Source organism: Ammospiza nelsoni, chromosome 2, assembly GCF_027579445.1.
Source record: "Ammospiza nelsoni isolate bAmmNel1 chromosome 2, bAmmNel1.pri, whole genome shotgun sequence".
In the NCBI taxonomy this organism is placed as follows: Eukaryota; Metazoa; Chordata; class Aves; order Passeriformes; family Passerellidae; genus Ammospiza; species Ammospiza nelsoni.
This window is the reverse complement of record NC_080634.1, coordinates 64,337,439-64,355,961: the sequence shown is the minus strand read 5'-3', so window position 1 is coordinate 64,355,961 and position 18,523 is coordinate 64,337,439. Positions and strand designations below refer to the sequence as shown.

The 18,523-nt window shown below is 34.8% G+C and overlaps 1 long non-coding RNA gene across 1 annotated transcript; it reads left to right on the top strand.

Annotated features, from left to right (window-relative positions):
- The first annotated feature begins 8,754 nt into the window (after positions 1 to 8,754).
- Positions 8,755 to 9,870, top strand: LOC132070354 (uncharacterized). Its single transcript, XR_009417957.1, has 4 exons — positions 8,755 to 8,889; positions 8,985 to 9,124; positions 9,326 to 9,399; positions 9,478 to 9,870. It is a non-coding gene; the product is annotated as an uncharacterized LOC132070354 (long non-coding RNA).
- The last annotated feature ends 8,653 nt before the right edge of the window (positions 9,871 to 18,523 follow it).

The window sequence follows — 18,523 nt, the reverse complement described above, 5'->3', positions numbered from 1 at the left end:
AAACTATGACCTAACCTTATCAAAGTTACTTCAAATTACCACCCATTAAACTGACTGTGTGCTGTAGTAGAAATATCTTATTAAGTAAAGCTTGCTTTGATTGCATTTCAAGTGTGGAGTGATGCTAGAGGTGACTTTTATAATTTCAAAATGTATTCCAAAGACAGATTTCAAGGCTTATATATTTTCTGTGTAAAATTCAATAAATTATGTATTTTGTTGACAATAACCTTTTACGCAAATAGAAAAAGCTCAAGTTTTTCTTTCTCTTTTGCACATAGAGTTTGAAGCAGACACACTGACCCTTGGATGCTGCAATATAAACAAACACTGAGTGTTTTTATTAAGCAGAAATAAAAAATTTTTCAAAAATACTTTCTAAATCATGCTTTACTATCCATTCTAAAAATATTTATTAATGTATCAGCAAAGGAAGAACATTGGACCTGCATGTTTTCCTATTATACTGAAGAATTGGTTCCTATCAGAGGCCAGAATATCAAGTGAAATACTGACTTATTATGCAGTTGGCATTGATCCAGCAACTACTTATGTAAATACACACACATCTCAGACTTGGATAGATGACTTGTACACCCTATTGCATTTGAAATGGCACTAAACATTTTGTCCAGGGGAAAAAAAACCTACCCTTTTTTTGTCCTTGCAAGTCACCTGAAGTCTTCATTCAAGACTGACTTAATCAGTACTGCCAAAAACTGTGTTGTGTTTGTCTTGGAAATGACTGCAGTTCCAAAGAAAATTTGTTAGGTTTTGTTCTCTCAGGGGTAATTATTGTAGCAAAGCTGTATTTTTCTGTATAACCTGGATCATACATAGAAGTTCCTGTTTAAGTTATAATGAAGTTTGACAAATGTAACAGTGCAAGGAGAGGGAGATAAGAAAGTCATCAGTGACTTTGTCATACAATGTTATTTAAGTGACCAACTGTCATGTGTAAAAGGGAGATTTCCTTGACCCTTAGTGTTTGGTTTGTCTGTCAGTGCTCCAGGAAAGCCAAGACTCTTGTGCCGAGCCAGTCTATCAGTGTCCTGTTATAGGGACCCTTCATTGAGCAATCCTGCTGGATCTGAGGGTGCTTTGGCTGACTTATTCAAGACACACGTGGATACCATAACAGAGGCTCCTCACTGAGTCTTCCCTCTATTCCAGTATTTCCCTCTGCTGGTGATTGCCAGCACCCATGAAGGACTCACACCAACAGTTTACAGAATAATACACTTTATTAATATAAACCTGTGACAGGTTAAGGTTCAAGGATTGCCTGTGATAGTATTAGACTGCAGAAACATATTCAAAGCAATGCACAGACAAACTCTAATCCCCAATGAAAGTGTTCAGTACACACAGAGTGTGGTTCTTGCCCAATTGGTGTACCTGCAGGGAAGAACTCACATTCCACCCTGTGACTGTTTCAAGAGGAATAGAGTGTCCTAAACTCTCCCCATTCCCAACTTTTCTTCATAGTATTTCTTTATCTTTAGGTGGAGTTGAATGACTCAATCTGTACACACATTTGTTACTGATTGGTGTAAAATTCTCACACTTTGCTCTTCATAGTACAGTCAATAAAATTTAGACTCTTGCTCCATGAGAGGTGGTCGTACCTTGTGGGCAGGTAACTTGGGATGCAGCTGTGTGTCGTATTTAATTAGGCTGTAATGAACCAAGTTCATCTGAGGAGAGAGAACTCTCCAGAGCTGCTGTCCTGGCAGCAAAGACACCTTCTCCCCTCTGCCCTGACTGACAGCTGCTACGGGGTTTATCAGCTGCAAAGTGCCATCAAATTCACTTCCCTGCAAGGGTTTCCACAGAGCCTTGCCCACAGGGTTTCCACTCTGCTCCACCCTCCATTCCATCCCCATGAGCAGTGCTTATGGTTGCAGATTTGGTGTGTGGGGAATCTTGGTGGAATAGGTTTTAAGCATGATGGCTGCATTCCATCCAGGGCATAGCAGCTGCATTTTACCCTATAGTTTCTGTACCATTATAACATTTGGTAGGATGTGAATATAACTTCTCCGTCTCTAATTTTACTCCCAGTCATCTTCCATGCCAGCTAGTACTAATAAATGTTGAAGATGAGGTTTCCTTTCAAGGAAGATATACTAGTTAATATCTCAAGATTCTTAACACAAAAAAAGTAAAACTTAGGTTTGCTTTAGCTGCTGCAAGTCATGCTGTAAAAATATAATCAGGATTTAATAAAAATTAAGTATCTCAAAACTGAAATTAGTTTGAGAAATATGGAGCTAAAAAACACATTCAGAATTTTTTGGCATGCAAGCACAGGACCTCGTAATGAGAACAATGTCTCTTTCCTGTTCTCCTGAGCCCTTATCCTTATTGTTTTGGGGTTTTTTAATCTCTTGCTTTATATCATTTTGGAAAAAAATAGGTAATAGAGAAGAAGAATATCCAGAGCATTATTTTTCCAGTTTTTGAGAGCGGTTTTCAGCAATAAAGAGAAGCTAGAACTCGCCCATTCAATTAGCATCTGGTGCTGAAAGCCAGTCTGTGAGGTCAATGTAAATCCATTCTGTTAATAATCAAGAGGTTGGGCAAAAGAAGTAAGGACAACCAGATTGCATTACCACTGCTACTGTATGATAAGGGCAGGAAATGACCCTGAACTCTTAAAATTAAGCATACGCTTATGTCAATAGAACTTAAAACTGAAAAGTAGGGTGGAATAATAGAAAAAAACTATTTTTGGGAAAAGATATTTTGAAAAAGATAGAATCTATCTATAAAAATGGCATCATTAACTCCAGTTTAACCCTGAATTTAAGTAATCCTTCAATAAATATTCACTGCTTTTTTGCAGATCCTAGAAGAAAGCACTTCCTTAAATTTGTCCAGTGTTGAAAAACAAAATCCTGGTTGTTCAATGTATTTTCCAATCAATCAATTGTTTGATTTCAATTTCAAATTTTAAACAAAGTTTTAGTACTATATTCTATTTTTGTCACATTCTTTCCTATGATTATTTTTCTGTTCTTGTTACAGTAAGAAACAACAAAGCCACATATGGCCCTTTCATCCTTCCCACCCTAAATTTATTATCTGAGACCCTTATGCATTCCTATAGTTTTATAAATTCAAAATTCTATTCTTCATAGAAGAATAGAGTATATTATGGATGAAAAGTGTTTTGGGGATATTTTTTAGTGCATTATAGGAAAATATTAATAGAATATTGATACAATATGGTGCAGGATTCTAATGTGGAAGATGGTTCTTGTGGAATGCTCAGTGTAATTTAAAATTAAGAGCCTATCTCTATTTTGTTATGAAATATTTGCCAGTTATAGTCTGAAATTTGTCTGTCCAATACATTGATTCATCTTGACTTTGAAATACATAATTATGTAGGAGTAAATAAAAATTATATAAGGTAAAGAAAAATTCAGTCATGAGTAGAAGATTCCCATCCATTGCATTACCACTTTCTTGATTCCATTAAAGCAATGGAGCTTTGAGAATGTAATGATTCTCACACAGCCTCATCAAACATTGCTTACACTTATAGGTTAATAGATCCTGATGAAATTGCTGTTTTCCAGGGTCTAAGACCAATATCATCCATAAAAAAATTAATGCTGGAAATTGAAAAAAAAAGCAAAACATGCAGACTAAACATTATTTTAGTGTCGGTTGAGTTCTGTTGGCTGTCAGAAATTATTCAAGACCAGTGTTAAAATATCTCATGGTAGGGAAACTTTTATTTATTGATTTTTTTTTACTAAAGAGCAAAATAAAGTAATGCTATCTTTTTTGGTTGTTTATGACAACAAAGTGTAGTATTTTTCCTCCTTTAATTTCCTTAGTTCCAGGTTAGAAGAAAGAAGGGCCTGTAACACAGAGAAATTGATGGATTACTCTAATAAAATGCCACAGCCATCACATCTCAACGGCCTGTTGCACCAGTTGCTGACAGGTACACTTGGAAGCAGGGGAGATATCCCAGTGTCCTTGATACACCCCTGTGTAATGGATGAAGAGTTTCTGCAATTTCCATAGTGTTTTACTCCACCTCACATTCAAACTCTGAAAACAAGGTATGGACATTCTGGGTTCCTTATGTAACTCAGGTCAAAATGGGATTCTCAACCTAATTATTTTAGAAATATTATATAGTGATTAAACAGAACTGCTTTTCTTTACTATGTTCGGAATATGGAACACAACCTCAGCAAAACCAGAAAACTTTCTCCTTCACTGTGTCCTGAAATAGGGAATGAATACTTTGGTTCAGCCTAATTACCCATTACACTGTTATGTTATATCAATTATGTGTAGAAAACGTGTTTGCTGCAATAAAAGGATCTTATTTGCACTGTGCAAGCAATGGCAAGCAATAATGTATTCATAATAACAATGAATTTAAAAATTCATTGGGAAATTTTTTGATGTATTAGACTACAGAAAAAAAAAAGCTGACAAAAACACCAAGAAATCTCTGAGAAAATTACAAAAGAAATAATGTATTTCTAAATGTTTCATATGCTTCTGTTAGCTCACTATACTTGGTGTATAAAGGCTTTTAGCATCATTTTAAAAATGAGGGTAAGTCAGATACAAAAAATATTTTCTCAAGCAAGCTTATGTTAGATAACTGTTGTTAATCAGAACCTCACTTGATTTTTTAAATATGATTCTTGATATAGAGTTACACAGACGCAAACACTCTGAAATGCAATGCTGAAGATGCTTCTGATTGCCTAATGTAACTGGACTTGGCTGAATTCTCATGGTAATAGTACTGTTTTTTGATTCGTCCCTTTCCATGTATAGCAGAGACTGATCATAATGGAAAACAATATTTTTTTGCTTTCAGAAGAGCTAAAATTCATTTTTAATAAGGAATAGAAAGAGCTATAATTTTTTTCTTTTGTCTCTGGACTGGTTAGCTGATACCTGAAATTGTCTAGCATCTATTAGGGAAGAATTTCCTGATTTAAATAATCTGTGGTGAAGTAGATACTATAAAGTCAACCAGGAACACCAGTTAAAGAGTAAGAATTACTTTTTTTTTTCTTCCTCTTAAAATGTCTTTATCTAGGGGATATTGATCGAGGAAGGCTGTTGACCTCAAAAAAATTAGTAGAAAATTGAAAAAGTATTGCCTGAATTGACTAATTGAGCTTTTTTCATCTATTGTGTCACTATTTTTTTTTCAATTAATGAATAAAGATTTCTATGACTCTCCAAAATCTTATTCCAATAAATTAATAGGATATCCATGAATAAAAAATTCTGAACTCCAAGGGATTTTTTAGCACATTTTTCTATTTGATTTGTCTCTTTATCTTGCAATATGACTTGTTGAAAGCTTATACAAATTAGTAGAAGCTAAAATCTTGAGTCAGCCACCTTATCCTTTCCCCGTGCCTTTGAGTGCTCAAATTTATACTGTTTCTTGAAGCTGATGTTTAGCAACATCATTTTTTATAATTTTTGAAAAGCGTGATAATTTTTTTTAGCTAATTTTCCAGAATTTACTGCTGAGTTAATTTCTCAGTTTTATTTCCAACTATCTGTAATTATTTTTTAATCTTACATAAGGCACCCTGCATTTTTGTACCTCTGATTCCTGACTGTTTGAAAGGAATTGCATAATTGCATTATTTTATTTTTTTTCTAAGGCTCTACAGATATTCTATTATATATTTTTTGCTTCCTACTGGGGAAAATAGTAATAATAATAATAATGATAATAATAATATTAGTAATTTTATATAGTATATATATATATAAAACTGATAATATGTCATGTGACTCTCTCTTTGCATTCAGTATTTGGCTGCCCATCTATTACTGCTCCTGAGTGGGCGCTGCTGGTGAGAGAGAGACAGTGAATCTTGTTTCTTGAATCAGAAGGCTTATTTATTAAGATATTATATATAATACATAGCTATACTAAATAGAATATAGAGAGAGGTTTGCACAGCAGCTAGGCTATGCTAAGAATAGATAGAAAGACTCTACAACAAAGTTGTGGCCAAGGACTCAGTCCCCTGGCTTGCACTGGTGATTGGCCCTTAATTATAAACATAGGAAATGAGCCAATCAAGGTGTCCTTGTTGCATTCCACAGCATCTGATAATAATTGTTTACCTTGTCTTCTGAGGTCTCTGGCCTCCAGAAGACGCAGAAATCCGAAAGAAAGGATTTCTGTGGAGAAATGTCTGCGACACCCATCCATATGAAAATATTTTCTGTGCAGTGTGAACGCAAAGTCTAAGGTTCTTCTCAAAACTTCAGATGCTTAAATTTGGAAATGTCTAATACAGGTGTTTGCTTACAAAAAAATGTTCAATGCAATTGCTGTAACTGTGCTGCTTACCTGGAACAGATTTACTGTTTAAAACGATTAAAGGGTTTCACTGACAAGCAGCTGTGTCTCCATCCAGGCTTTCTGTATCTCCTGTGCTGTGCCTGCTAGGCCTGTGTGCTTGCCTCTAATGCCACTAGACACAAAAGGCAACAGAGGCCAACCCTGACCTGGAAGGTCTGTGGGCTGAACTGGTTTCCAGCTGGAGCACTTCGAGGAAACTGGAAAACAGATTACACCACAAGCGCATGGAGAAAACGCACTGTGGTTTCACTGGAGGTGAGTCTAGTTATATCTTTTATCAAGGTTTCCCAATAATTTATGCTATTAAAACATGATGGTATTTTATACTTCACTAAATTTTAATTGCTTTAGCAAAATGGAACAACTTCAAAGGACACCTACCCCAAGGCATTGATTTGCAGTATGGAAAGAACAGATATCTAAGTCCCAGAGATAATCAAGCAGAACAGGGAATTCCTTCCAAGCACCAAAAATATCAAGGGAGCTTTCTAACAACTAGATTATTAGATATTTTTGATGCTATCAGAAACTATCAATGCTAATTTTTTTTCCCTTCAAAAATGTTCTTTTAAGGTTTGCAAATGTAGCTAGCAACATTCAGCAGTTGGTCCATGCTGAGAGAAAATACATCTCTGTCTTTCTAGTTCTGTAACTCTTTTCAGTGTCTTTTGACCCTAGGTGACTAGTACCAAATATGAAAAATTAATGACCCTAAAAATTTCTTTATATGTTAATTTATTGATTGATTTTACAATTCTGCGGATCTGGAAAATTATAATTTCAAGTTTCTATTCATTAATAAATAGTAACGTTTCTGCCACAGTGAAATACCTCTTGGAAAGTCTGTCTACAAAGCAGATGATAACACACAAATAAATGTCTTTGGGTTTTATTAGGATATTAGTGCTTTATTCTTTCAATGTGCTAACCTTAGTCACAAGAAATCTCTTTTTGTATTTTTAAAGATATAATTCATTGTTAAAATTATTTTAATTGTGAAATGATTTATTAAGCAAAAGGGAGAGTCTGATAGAATAATGCTAAAAATGTTAATTTCTTAATAATTTTTGCAAAGCTTTTCATTCAAACTGGGATGTATTCCACTGTGCGCCTTCTTAAATGTTATCTTCTTTTCCTCTAAAAATCTTGACTAAACATAATAATACACCGAAAAAAAGGTATTTAAAAATCTTCAGAATCAAACACAGTATATTACCTTTGAGCTACAGAGACAATTTAAATATATGGTCATTAAAAGCATGATATATATTTCATTTGGTATTGGTAAGATAATTTTTTTTGACATTTTCATTGACTTCAATTACACTGATAGCTACTCGGAGTTCAAGCTAGATAGTATAGTGAATTAAAAAATAGTAACAACAAATTCTTAAATTTAAAAACTAAGAAAATGAAAATTAGCTTATTAAAGTGATGTACATGGATAACAAATACATTGTAAGAGCAGATGTAGTATTGCTGCTTTGCAAATTTAGAAAACTTTAATAAAGGAAATAAGGATTACTTGAAGCAAAAATTTACATAGCTGAGTAATACAGTCAAAGTTTTAATAATACACTGAGATTTCAGATGATCTATCTGGCTTAATAAACTACATCTTAAGGATTGCTGTTCCTGTTCCTTTGAACTTCCAAAGAAGTTCCTATATAGTTGCATGGGATTTGGCATTAACCTGGTCTAAGTCATGTTCAGGTAGGGGTTGTAGAAATAGGCTATATGTTATCTTATTCCTTGTCCAGGAAACATACAAAACAGTCAGGTCTCCCCTGAAGGAAGACTTTGATTGTTTCAAGTTTTGAATAGGTCATCAGAAATTATTTTTACATGACTTGATAATTAATTTAAAATTCTATGCTTTCTAAGGAAGATGTGACTAGCGGAAAGCAAAGGAATAAAATGTTTGCGCTGTTTGCTTAAGCGTTTCCCTGTACTCAAAACGGCTTTGAATTTTATTTAGAACTTTTGTCTGAACTTCTATGTGAAAATAAATATGGACAGAGTGTAAAATTTCCACTATCAAGTTACATTACAAAACCAAACAAAGCCAAATTAACTATACCAAACAACAACCAAAGTAAAAACAAAAACCAACCAACCAGCCAAAAGAAACCCAAACAACAACCCAAAATACCAAACCAAACCAAACAAAAAAACTCCCAAACTGGAAATTGTAGGGGGATAGAATATAAGAAAATAAAGGTAGTGTAGAAAGTAATCTTACCCCTAAGGAGCTGCAGCTGGGCCAATTATCAAAGATGAGGAACAGGCCTGACTTTAACAGGCCACTGCTGTAAACAGTGAGAAGAAGAGTGCTATAAAAGAGTGGGGTGGCTGGGTGAGAAGGGTCCTGGAGTCAGATGGCTGCTTTGTGAAGAAGAAAGAGTCAGTGCCTAGAGGAGCAGCTTTGAAACTTTTGTGATAGGAGATAACAGTATGGAGCCCCTGCAATAAGATGACAACAGGAAATTTTTAGTAGAGAGTTTGAGGTACAGATCCCTAAGCCAGAGCTGTAATAAGTACCATTATCTCAGTGGCTTTTCTTCCACTAAGATCAGCTTATGATCTTATAATTTTGCAATAGATCTTTCTATTTTAGAGGTAAAACAGCAAAGGAAAGGTCCAGCCTGCAACAACAAAGCAGTTAGCAAGTGGATATCTTTGTTAGGATTGCCTCTCGTAGATGTCTTCTCTGCTGCCAAACTGACAGAGCTAGGTTCACAGGTTTGTGGAATATTCTGATTGTCACAGTGGTTTAACTTTAAAAATTATCATTATAGCTAGTTGGTGAGAGTTGTCCAAGTGCCTCTTATGTGAATTGATAATCTCCAGAGTACTAGTTATTGCATATCCTTGGGCAGGACCCTCAGTCTTACATTTGAACAGATTTTTCTTTAACTATACTTGGAATTTGAAAATGTTCAGGACAGGAAACCCTCAACATTATGTGTGGAAAGGGATTGAAGGCAGAGCTGGGATTCACATTTTGATCTTCAGAGGTAAGCATTTAAAAGTGAGGTAAAAATGTAAGATTTTTGAAAATCTAGTTGCTATATTATTTTAATGTTTTAATGAAGTTTTTCAGGTGACTGCTTCCTGAGTGACATACTGACACAGTCATGGCAAGCACATCTGATGATATCAGTCCTGAGAGAATGGGATTGAATGGTAGGAGATGCATAGAACAAAATAACGGGATGGGAAGAGGAGGGATTGTTCTGTCTGATCAGGACACCCTTGCCAAAGTAGACAGATTAAACTCCTTTATTTCTGTATTTCCTGAGTTTTGTTCTATTTCAGATACAAAATTCCTGACAGGCTGTCTGGTGCAAAAATTCAGAAAGCAGAAAAAAATGGCTCAGCTGGTCTGCATGAGCTGGGTACATACTGAAGTGAAAGGCATTCATTAGCAGCATGAGTCTTGCACTTCACTTGGCAAGGCCTGCTCATTGTGTTTGAGTACAGGGATATTACACCTTACTTTTCCAGCGCATGTGTGTTTACCTGGTTTGTACACCAAATTGAAAATACAGAGAAAAATTCTTAGCTCGTGTAATTCATAATGACTACTGCAGATGACTAGTTTATACGGGCTGAGTGCAAATCCCACATGATGCTTTCATGGGGTTTAGAAAATTTCAAAGGTGAATCAATTTTAGATTTTTAAACATTCATTTTAAAAATACATAAAATCATGTACTAGATTTAAATTCATCATAAATTCATTTTTCTGACCATTTCTCAGATTTCTATGTAAAGTGTGGTAACTAAATTTCTCTTAAATTTAAAAAAAATCTAATTATTCAGTATTACATATTTGAAGTACTTGAAAAGAGGAGGAAATATAATTTTTGATCTTTTTCACAGATTTAGCAGAAGCTAGCACAGTCCATAAGAGATATCTATACCAATGACACTTGTGAACAATTGGGTTCAACAATTCTACAGACTGCCTGGATAAGAATAAGGGATTAGCATTCACAGCCCCAGACATCTGATTTGAGATCATCCTCAAGTCCCAGGATGATCCTGAAACAGTGGTCTTTAAAATGTCAAAAGATTTTTCTCATTGTTTCTGTTATTACAGTGAAGTAAAAGAAAATGCACCTAAAATGTGTATTTCTTCTAAACAACAAAAGACATTATGTCCTGCCAAAGATATTAGCTGAGGAACACTAGGCCCACAATGCTTGAAAGGCTACCAGTTAAGCATTCTATCTAAAATATCATAATCTTATGCATACCTAATAGCTGTGTTGCTGTTCTTGTCCTTCCAAAGACACAGCTCAGACTCTGCTATTCTAGCAATTTGAATGCAATCTCTGTGCTGTATTCCCAACAAAGGCCCAAACAAATAAGAACCTGACACCAACATCTTTTCATAAAAATCCTTTCTTTAGGATTTTTCCCCCTTCTGAGAAGCTGTGGCCTCAGCAACAAAATGTAAACAGTGGTTGTCTGCTGCTGTGGAATGTAACAGGTGCGTCCATGATTGGTCTCGTGTGGATGTTTGGATTTACTGACCACTCACAGCAGAGCTGGGTCTCACTCTGTGCTGAGACACAGCCCTTTGTTATTCATTCCTTTTCTATTCTTAGCTTAGCTAGCCTTCTGAGAACTTTTCTCTCTATTCTCTTTAGTATAGTCATAATGTAATATATATATCATAAAATAATAAATCAAGCCTTCTGAACATGAGGTCAACATTCTCATCTCTCTCTTCATCCGGCAACCCTTGCAAGCCCTGTGACAAGAGCCATAAGACACTGAGTTATCTGGCATAACGGAGTTTTCAAATACAAAGAAAAAAGGAATAAAACTTATTAGAGGAAGCAATGGAGTAAATGGTTTTTTTTTTCAATACATTCACCTGGAAAAGATATGTCTCTATCTCTGACTAGATCTAGATCTAAAGGTATATATATAAAGGCAGATCTATGTTGTGGTCTCTAGCTGGTCAGAGTGACCTCGAGAGAAGTTAGAAAGTCTCTTTTCCCAGCCTGGTGCCTGAAGAAGGAGTCAGGGCTCTTCATTTCTCAGTCTCAAAGTTGTTTATTGTATCTTATCTATAAAATTCTTTCTCCTGTCCTGCTGAGTTCTGCTCAGCAAGACAGTCCAGGCACCCTGCTTGCTCCCAGGGCAGTGTTATGTCTTTACACTAAAAACTACGTATATAATGTTTACTATTACTTTCCAATAGCTATCACCTATGTTAGACTGTGAGCTTCTACTCTAAATCAATCTGTAAGTGCCAACATCACAGCAGAAGATGGAGGCCAAGAAGAAGAAAGGCAGGACATGTCCAGATCCCTCCATCTTGCCCCCTGAACCTCCATTCTAGAAAACCCCAAAATCTACTTTTTCACCCCATGATAAATTCACTATCATTCTACTTAATTTTTCATGGCTTGCAGATCTTCATCTAAGCTTGGTAACTCGCTCCATGGGTTGTAATCAAAACCACAGGCATTTTGGGCTCTGTGCCAGGGTCTCTGAGACCCCTGGCAGGGGTCTTGGCTGCTCAGGACAGCCAGCAGGATGTCCTGGGTCCTGACAGATCTAGATTTGTAATTTTTGCAAGCCAGGATTTATTTTGGTAGAATATCTGTGGATGCATTTATCAATACATTTATTTTATGTTTTCATAAATGCTATAGAAATTTATGTTGAAATCATGGCTTCTAACCCAATACCATGATCACCTCATGTTCTGTATTTTAGCTTGAGTTGTCTTAGCCTGTTTTAGTTAATAAACTTATTTATGAGTGGCAGAGAAGTAAACCTGAAGTCATGGAATCACAGAAATTTTATCTGGAGGATGTCATCCAGTTTCACCTCCTGACTGAACCAGGTCTACCTTAAGACTGGATTGATTTTTGCATGCAAATTTCCTTCAGGTGTCTGCAAAAAGGTTCTAAAAAAATGCTCTTTATCTTTTCAGACTCTGACCCATGGCTGACTGATCTAGAGTTTACTGGTTTCTCTCTCTTTCTGCAGAGAACCATATCTCATAACCTTTTGCAGATGTCTTTTTTTTTTTTTTTTTTTTTTTTCAGATTTCAAGTCAGTGGAATATTTCACAAACTATGAGTTCTTTCAGCATCATCAAATATTTCATGTCTGATTTCATGGATGGGAATAAAATAAGATTTCCCAATTATTCTTTATTGCTCTTGGTTATCCTTCTGCTTCCCAATCAATTTTGATATGCCCAGATATATAGATGTTTTTTAAACACCCATGTGTATGTGCCAACAGGTGCACAGAATGAGCATGAGAATAATAGAGTACTATGGTCAAAAAAAGAAAAAAGCATGGTAGGAATAAATGACAACCTAGAAATTATTTTTATTTAGTCAGAAGGAGAGAACTGAGCATAGTTAATGCTCATTTTGATGTTTTCTTTATTCAACAGATGGAAAAGCTAAATATGTTTCCCTGGAGAGAAAATAATTGCAAACTGAGAAATCTTTTGTTTTTATTAAGAAATAAAACAAGATGTTAAATGGCAGGCCCAAGTAGGAAGTCATGACCATTGGCAGTTTACTTTCACCCACCTTCCCCTAGTGAATTATTTTGCTGTAAAGATTACAAATATCATCCTTTGTGTCAGAACCAAATCCATTAGATTTATATCTAGAGGATGAAGGGAATTTTCAGACTTATCTAGAAGCTCTTATACTTCCATAATTCTTATTATGCAGCAGCTGAGTATCTTGGATTTTAACTCAGTGTTTGAAATGATAGACAACTACCTATTAAATTTATGTTCAAACTGGAGTGTTTTAAAACACCAGCTGATAAAAAAGAAATTTAAAAAAGGATTTCAGAGGTACATATGAACTTCTTTCAAATTTTATGTTACTCTAAATCTATTTTTAACAAAAGACAAAGTGCTACAGCTAAAGTTTGCACGACAGTTTAGTTTTACTTGTAGTCCTGGCTTTTGTTCAGTTTTGGTATAATAATTTTGGAGATTGAGCTGGATAACTGTTCCATTTGAAAATAAATAAACCCTAAAATATTATCTCAATTTGAAATGGAAAATTAATTTCTTTGTAATCAATAACATAATACCTTTTTAAAAACAAACAACTGACTCAACATATTTCACTAGCTTTCCTTCCTGGGAGAAGAATGAGGAGAATAAAAAAAAGTGAAAGAGCCTTATTAGAAAACACAGAAACATTATGCTTAATTAGGAATATTATATAATCTAGTAATCTTATTGCAACACTGTACTTGTATAAGGCTATAAATGTAAACAAAGTTGACAAAGCTTTCTCTTCTAATTCCACTTAATTCAAGCAGTCGACAATAGAGATGGGTAAAATTATTGGTTATTTATTTACATTTGAGAAATCTTCAGTAAAATTTTTTGGTTATCAGTTGAACTATTATGCTTTCACCCTGTCTTGCTGAAAAGTAGACTAGGTTAGCAGTGGAAACTCAGAAATGGAATTTTGAAATATAGCTTAAATTTACTTGAAAAAGTAGGGTAGAGAGTACAGCCTCATTAATCTAGATGCACAACAAACATAATTTAAATAAAAACCTGTTGTTCCTAAAATTGATGTTTATGGTCTCATGCAGTAGAAGTAGTTATTGTAGTACCAGAAAAGAAGCTTAATTCAACATTTTATATAAATCTCAGTTCCAGATTAAGTATCCAGGTTTTCTGTTAACAATTTAGATTGCTAGGTGTGTGCTACTTGTCTAAATCTTCATTATACTCAGTGAAGAACTAAATTTGCAGTCAATAGAGTTTATCTTTTTTGAAAGCTGACATGCTTGACCAAAACCAAGTATGTTAAAAAAAACAGCCCCAAACTTTAGAACCAAGATTTTTAACAGAATATGCTACACACCTTTGCCCTCCTTTTCTTCAGAAAGTGTCCAGTTTGAATTCTAAATTGTGAATAGAATCACAGAACAGCTGAGGTTGAAAAGCTTCTCTGGAAATATTGTAGTCTTACCAAAAGTAGGTCAGGTGGAGCAGGTTGCACAGAATGTTGTTCAGTTGGGTTTTGGATATCCCTAATGATGGAAATTCTACAACCTCTCCAGACAAATTGTTCCAGTGTCTGACCACTATCACCATAAAAAAAATTATGATGTGGTGTGATAAGATGGTATGAATGCTTTTTGTTAGGAATTAAGGTAATGATGTTAATGTAAAACCATTTTGAATAGTATTTTATACCCAATAAATAAACACAATACCTTGAGAGAAAGAAAAGAGAAAATAATGTGAGAAAAGTACATCTATAAACATAAAATCCCATAGTAGAATATAATACATTCTGAATTTGTATTCCTCCAGCTTATGTTCACAGCCATGGCAGTCTGAGAGCACCCTGCTTAGCAGTTTCCAGTCTCTTGAACAAACTGAAGCACAATGAGCATTGTCATTAGTCCAGCTGCACACACAGGAGGTGTGTGAGGACCAAGCAATAGCCATCAGGCTACACAATTTTACATTTTATATCTTGTCCTTTAGCACCTAGCTCAATAACCAAGAGAAGAGCTAGGAATTTCAGAGGGCTGAGCTAACTTTATGAGAGACTTTTAGAGAAAACTAACAGGAAATACTGAGCACAGAGGGAAGTCCAAGTTCCTGCCATTCTCTGGGAGCTACAAACACCCAAAAAAATGGAACTTCAAGGAAAGTTTCTTTTTTTTTTCCTTCCTCAAATTCACTTTTGAAAACCAACTCTTGCAAAACAAAATTCAACAAATTTACTCTGCAAGACATGTTCAAGACTTGTTATTGCCAAAATTATTCCAAGAAAAAAAAGAATATTTTTAAGGCTGAACACTCATGACAGATCTGGGAATTGTAAACCTGGATTTGTTTGAAGCTCATGTACATTACAAGTGGTCTGTGAACAGAGACTCTGAGCTTATTGATTATTCTGGGAAATGACTTATGTCCTTTCCTTCTGTTGAAGTTTCTTTAAAATAAGAAAAGATCTTGTAGGGATAATCATTACCACAAAACCAAGTGGACAGACTATTATAGGATGAATTGCCACTCCTCCAGCTATGACAGTCTCTTATGAAGCAGCTTTCTTGAAGTATATTGAGACTATTCTAAGCACCAGGCACTAAAATTCGTTGTCATTTTTATGGCAATGCTATGCTTTTTCAACCTATGACTACATCTATCTTAATAACTCAATTGGATCAGGGCTCATTCTCTAGCTTTGGCAACATAGAAATACTTTTTCCTGCAAAGTTATAATTCCTTACCTCTCAGAATATAATGACTGTATTCAAATGGAATTGCTGTTAAAAGAGCTGTAATTTTATTTTGTGACAATGTAAGTTGACCTTAAGAAAAAGTGCCACCAAACATTGCACAAAGATTTTAGTAGTTAGAGAAGTGTATGCCAGAGCTGAATCCTGTATTCCTGTCCTGTTTAATTTGCTATTGCAAATGTGAATGTCAGGGCTTATACAGAAGTGAGAACTGTTATTTCTTAAGCCAGATAGTTACAGATATTTAAAGATACTACCATATGAGTATATAGATTTTTTTTATTATGATTAAGAAATACTGCTGAAGGAGTAATATGTTTTTTCTAGATTGTATTTTTGAACATTGCCCTTCAATTCCACCTAACCTTTTTAAATGTTGCTTTTTAGTCTTTAAATACTTGCACATTTTTTCAAAGTTTTCAACAGAATATATATTCAGGATGCTGTGGACTTCAGGAGACCTTGACAATAATCCTTATTGGATACAGGGTTCATTGCCTTGCTCAAGGCTCTTGCATGGCTGTCAGAGATCACATCGTTTTCTACTAATCTCTTAGGGATGCTTAAAGGATTAATTAGGGAATGTGTTTTGAAGTACTTTGAAGATGAAAAGGGCTAAGCATTATGAGGAAAAAGGTTGGGGAGGGGAGCCAGGGTTTGACAGGTAGCCAAAACACAGCTTCAAAATCTTTCATTAGTTATTAAGAGCCTTAATTCTCTCTGAATTATCTGTGATCGGGGTTTCAGAACAGTAAGAAAATCTTTAAAACATCACCCTACTTCGTTTGAACCAGATGAAGGTTACACGTTTCCCCTCTCTTCTTTCCCTTTAATTAATTGTGATAAATACAATGGAACTTGCTGTTCAAAGAGTTTCAACTGCTTAAATGTTACCTTGTAGTAAATATTAAACACTGTATGCTTGCATGACTTTCCAACAGCTTGCAAAAAGGAGAAAAGATTTGGCAATATGCCCCAGGAGGAATGGAAAAGGCATTGAAAGCACCACCACTGCAGCTGGAGCACTTCAGTGGTGTTTCACTTTATGCCTGAAGTTTGTTGGATCAAAAGAATTTAAATCTCACTATCAACGTTTTACAGACTTCTATGCTCTTAGTGGTGGGGCTGTGGCACCAAAGGAGTTAAGGTTTGCAGTTTAGCGGGTGGAATGTGGTTAATAATGTTTAAGAATACAAGAAGATTTTGTCTTGTACATGACTTCTCTTTATCAAAGCAGAGGTGCCCTTATGCTAGAACTGCAAATCTAACTGTCATCAACAAAGGACTTTTGGGAAAAAAATTGCTTTTCAGACATAACCTCTAGGCTGAATGTTTCAAATAAGTTAAAGAAGAGGAAGCATAAACAGTTTTCCACTTCTACTTACAATGTCATGAAATGTGTTTCCACTTGTATTGAGAGTAAATTGTTCAGTCTTTTGGAGATGTCCTGCCTCAGATTCTGCTGGAACGTCTTAATAGGTAAAAAATCAACCCATGTATTACAAAAATGCATATGCAAAAAAGTCTTCATCTAATATAAGTTCAATGTACCTGCCCTTACAGATCACTAGTTTATAAATATTATGATGGTGAAAATGGGAATAGAATATTTTTTCTTAAAAAATCCCCAAACAAAAAAACAACGACAAAAAAGAACAGAGACTGAGAAATATTTCTCTTTGTAATAAGTCAGTTATGCAAAATGGCATTATAAGTTTATTTTTAGAATGCCATAATTGAACTTTGAAGTAAGTATTCTTCATCTTCTGTCTTTATTTATGTCCTTTCATATGATTTCATGACTTCTAAATTTAAAGGAAAAACAAAATCAAAAGGAAAAGGCAGGAAGTTTCAATATTCCAACATGACATAGAAATGCACATTTATGTAGTTTGAACTTTTTGGTGGTAGTTTTAATATGCATAAAAGCAGGCAAAAAATCCCCATGCTGTCAGTATTTCTAAAAATGCTTTATCTTCTCTAGTTTGGGACAAGGGACAAGAAGACTATCTCGTCACAGCCCAACTAGGTGATAAATGCATTTCAATGGAATTACTTACAACACCACTACCAAAATCTCATTGATTAATTAACTTTGTGTTTTAACTAGTGAGCTGGTCTTGATGAAAAAAACTGCCTCAAAAATGTTGACATTATTAAATTACCTTTACAAATACATCCTATGACATATGATAACCACACCTTTAATTTTAGAGTGGCTTTAGACCCTTGGTAAACAAACCCATTAAATTCCAATAATAATTATAATAACAACAACCAAATCAGCAGTACCTATAGTATTACATATCTTCTTAGGTATTTATTTGTTTGAAAGACCAGAATCAGTCAATGTAATTAGTGTTTTGAATTATGTCAGCAATTACTGTCCACAGCAATATTTATTGCATTTTGTCTTTGCAAAGTTGATCACATTTTATTTCATCATTTATACCTCTGCTAATCCAAAATGTTTCTTTGTTGTAAGGTCTTAAATGCAAAAAAAGTCACAAAATAATAGTTACACAAAATAATAGTTACAGAGTAAAACTTTGGGCAGTAGAATATTTAAGGATTGAATATAAGTGAAAATTTGAAATGCATAATTTTAAAAGTCAGGAGGTGAATATTGATGCCATAATGGCAATACAAGGGCAGCAAAATACTTGTGTATCCTGGTAACTTTTCTTTAGCATTAATCAGTAGCACAGAGTTTGAGAACAGGCAAATGCATAGGGGTAGTTTCCATCACTATGTAGTTTAGGCACTTTTTGCACAATAGATAGTGAAGCTTTTTGTGATTTGTTTTTTTCTTCCATGGGTTTGCTTTGTTCCTTTTTGAGTCTCCAACAGTTTTGTTATCAA